At 46.9% G+C, this 4,238-nt stretch overlaps 1 non-coding gene across 1 annotated transcript; it reads left to right on the top strand.

The window, feature by feature from the left end:
• Nucleotides 1-3,823: 3,823 nt before the first annotated feature.
• Nucleotides 3,824-3,987, top strand: LOC129513194 (U1 spliceosomal RNA). Its single transcript, XR_008665175.1, has one exon. It is a non-coding gene; the product is annotated as a U1 spliceosomal RNA (small nuclear RNA).
• Nucleotides 3,988-4,238: the final 251 nt, after the last annotated feature.

Below are 4,238 nucleotides of genomic sequence, written 5' to 3'. Positions count from 1 at the left end.
AATAGTTCACCTTGACCTGCTCATCTGTTCACCTTATCTTCCAGTATTTCTTGGCCTTCCACAATGCTTCAATACATCATGCCAAACTGGTATGCCTACACATACCCAACCCAATTTCCTGATTCAAGAATATGTTCCAGAAAAAAAAAAAAAAAAAGAATATGTGTCATGCCTTCCATCATGCTTCTGTTTATGCTGTTCCCTGGAGTACGCTCTCCTACTTTTAATTCCATTATCCAAACCCTACCTATCCTTCAAGATCCATTTGCAAGCAATAGATGAGTCAATAACCAGACAGAATGACCTTTTAGGGTATCTCTCAGCCACGAGATGCTGCAGTAATGAGAAGTCACTCTGCACCTTTTCTTTTTCAGTGCCTTTGTGGATTCTCCTTCAGCATGGGATATTTCTCTGTTTTGAACTCTTATGGGATAATGTACCACCCACATGCCATGGATTTTTCTGGTTTTCAATTGTTCCACCCAATTTTTTTGAGAAGTAGTGCACTCTCCCTGAGTCACAGTGATGTCAAAGGAGATATCTGTTGGGGAATCCATTTTCTCTTTTCTGGGACTCATGGTCCTCCTCTGGGATATGCCCCTAATAGCAAGTTCATTCTGCTCCACAAAAGCTGGGTCATCATTTACTGATTCTCACAAACTTAAAACCAAGAATTAGAGGTTCTAAGGAGTTGGCTGTGGTCCTAGGACTTATAACAGGACAAATAAACTCAGGGAATTGCCAAATTAGACTGCCATTTTGGGGTGGCTGTTGGGGAGTTTTGTGTGCTGATGATGAGCAAGCAAAGAAAAGCAGGACTATGTAGTAGAGAGGTTTCCTTGCCTCCCTTCTCAAAAACTTTAAGCCCCCCCCAACCCCAATCCTCTCTCCATTCCTTAACCCACTTTTTTCTTCCACTTCATATTACTTGTTTGCTTGTTTCTGTCTCCCCATTCCATTTTCTATTGCTACACAAAAACAACACCCCAAAACTTGAGAGCCATGACACAAAAAGAGTCCTCTATTTTGATCACAAATATGCAATTTTGGCAGGCATTACTCTGCTCCCTGGTGTCTGGGGCCCTAAAGTGAGATTGAAACAGCTGGGAACTAGCAGCACTCTTTCTATGCATCTTTACCCTCAAAGCCTTGGGCTTCCTCACAACATGGCAGCCTCAAAGTAATTGGCCTTCTTACGTGGTATCTCAAGTCTCCCAGACAGGGTTCCCAGAGACCCAGGTGGAAGCTGTAAAGCTTCTTCTGACCTAGCCTCAGAATTCCCTGAACATTACATCTGCCTCATTCTATCAGTCAAGCTAGTCGCTAGATCCAGATCCCAAGGGAAGGAATAGACTCCACCTCTCAATGGACAGAGCAGCAGAGATATAAAAGTTCTCAGTTTACAGTCTAAAAAAAATTGTGTTTGGCTCACTCTCTAAAAGCAAAATGAGAGTGGGACACCTCTGTTACTTAGGCTTCCAACTGTTGATCTCAGCTCAGGCCCGGTATGAGGCTCCATCCTGGGGTGGAGCCTACTAACAGAAAAAAAAAAAAAAGAGTTGAACAGACTAAATGCAATGTTTTAGATATTGTGAATTGACTATAAAACATAATAGTATACTTGTATTTTTTCAAGTATCTAAAAATACTTTGTTTTACCAGTATTATGTACTTGACCACTGCATAATTTGCTAAATGAACAAAGTTTGCACTTTGCCCTGGTTTTCTGTTTTCAAGGTTGGAATCTTGACTTTTTTTTTTTTCTTTTAGGGTGTTTTAGGGTTTTTTTTTAGAGAAGTAGGGAGGGGTGGAGGGAAAGGTAGAGAGAATCGCAAGTAAGCTTCATGCCCAGGGCACATCAAACTTGGCACTAGAGTCCACCACACTCAGATCATGACCTGAGCCAAAATCAAGAGTCAGCTTAACTGACTGAGCCACATAGGCACTCCTCCTTTAGGTTTTACTAGGCTTACTTGTGTATTTTTTTTTTTAAGATTTTATTTATTTATTCATGAGAGACAGAGAGAGAGAGAGAGAGGCAGAGACACAGGCAGAGGCAGAAGCAGGCTTTCTACAGGGAGCCCCACGTGGGACTCGATCCCAGGACCCAGGATCACACCCTGAGTGTGAAGGCAGACATTCAACCACTGAGCCACCTAGGTGTCCCTGTTTGTTTATTTGTTTGTTTAATTTTATTTATTTGAGAGAAGGAGGGCACAAGAGTGGGGAGGGGGGAGAAGGGAGGGGCAGAAAGGGAAAGAGACAAGCGGACTCCCAGTACCCTGAGATTGAGACCTGAGCCGAAGGCAGACACTTCACCGACTAAGCCAAGTAGGTACCCCCTTATTCATGTATGTTGAAGTAGTTTATGACAGGCTTACTCAGGAAGATGCCATGAAAAAATGATCCTTGTTAAATTGGTTGGGGAAATCTTAGTACTTAAGTGCTTAAGGCAGGAGTATAACTGAACCCAAGTCTGTCTGCCTGATGCACACAGAGCCAGTCACTGAGACAGGTAAGCAGCAAGGAAAGGGCTTATTTGAGAGGCAAAGGAGGAGACTGGAGAGCAAGCCACAAATCTGGAGGAGAAAACAAGTTTCTTATACTCATAGAGGCTGCATACATACATACTGATGAAAAAAGCAGAAAAAAAGAGAGAAAAAAGCAGAGAAACATAGGACTATCATGAGGAAAGATGGAGCATGTGTGTGGCTCAAGTGTATATGTAACATACTTCTCATGTTCACTTTGAGTGGAGACTTAACACCAGAAAAAAGCAAAATTCAGCCCTTCACATCAAGTTACCTTAGGACAAGGAGAAGGGGCTCTGGGCATGCTCTTGCTGGTATAAACTGGATGAGATCTTGGGTTTGGTTACCTTGCATCAGGAATATAGGTAGGAGGCTAGAGAACCATATTAGCTGACCTTGAATACAGGCTTCTGTAGAGACAGCTAGAAAATTTACTAGTGGGGTCAGGAAAGACACAATGGGGCACCTGGGTGGCTCAGTGGGTTAAGTGTCTGCCTTGGGCTGGGGTCATGATTCCGGACTCCTGGATACAGGCCCACATCAGGCTCCCTGCTTAGTGGGGGGCCTGCTTCTCCCTCTCCCCCCAACCCTCTCCTCAATGTGCTTGCTGTCTGTCAAATAAATAAAATCTTGAAAAAAAAAAAAAAAAGACACAATACCTGATTAGGGGAAAACTGTTCTCTGAGAAACTAAATTTTATGCAAGGCTCAACCTCATTAATCCTACGGGACACACTTTCAGGACGGCGAAATGTCTTCATAATCTGTCCAGTGAGGATGAGTTCCCTGGAGCTGGCTAAAACGAAACACACTGAAACTTCCTTTTCGCTCAGGGAAACGGGGGATCAAACCCCGGCCCCACCCACCCTCCAGCGAGGCCCTAAACCGCTCAGAGGTCGGAGACCCGGCTTCTAGGGTCCCCCGTCCCAGTCCCAACTCCTCGCCCCCCACCCCTCCGTCCAGCCCGCCAGGCATCCAGTCTCCGTCCGCCCTGGACTGGTACAGCCGGTTCCCAGAGCGCGGGACAGGCCTGGGGGTGGGGGTAGAGGTAACGTCACGGGGGCGTGGCGTATGTAGATGAGCAGGCGCGCAGAGGCTGCCGGGTCCCCAAGGCCCGGGCGCAACCGTCCCGCGTGGGGCCAGGGAAAGGCGCCCGAGGGCGTGTTGCGGGTGAGCGGGGTCGCGGCCGCGGTGGCGCGGGGATCCGCCGTGCGGAGGCGGCGGGCAGGAAGTGACCGTGTGTAAGGAGCGAGGCGCGCGCTAGGGTGCATGTCGCAGCGGACCAAGCAACTCATACTTACCTGGCAGGGGAGATACCATGATCACGAAGGTGGTTTTCCCAGGGCGAGGCTTATCCATTGCACTCCGGATGTGCTGACCCCTGCGATTTCCCCAAATGTGGGAAACTCGACTGCATAATTTGTGGTAGTGGGGGACTGCGTTCGCGCTCTCCCCTGGCGACGCGGTGGCCAAAGAAAGACTTCTTGTTCCTGGGGCTTGGGGCTGGGTCCCCAGCGTAAGCTCGCGTGTTTTCTGGTCTGTTAACTATTTTTGTGGTTTTTTCTTTTCTACTTTTTTTAAGTTTTTCTTTACGTGCGCGTACTTGTGTTTATGTGCCTGCGTACTGCATCCCCGCCGTGGGGAGGGTTTTTTTTTTTTTTTTTTTTTTTTTTTAGCGTTCTCGGCGTCTTGGGAAAGAGTCGCCTAG

Source organism: Nyctereutes procyonoides, unplaced genomic scaffold (assembly GCF_905146905.1).
Source record: "Nyctereutes procyonoides isolate TBG_1078 unplaced genomic scaffold, NYPRO_anot_genome, whole genome shotgun sequence".
Taxonomy (NCBI): Eukaryota; Metazoa; Chordata; class Mammalia; order Carnivora; family Canidae; genus Nyctereutes; species Nyctereutes procyonoides.
This window is presented reverse-complemented; position numbering and strand designations above follow the sequence as displayed.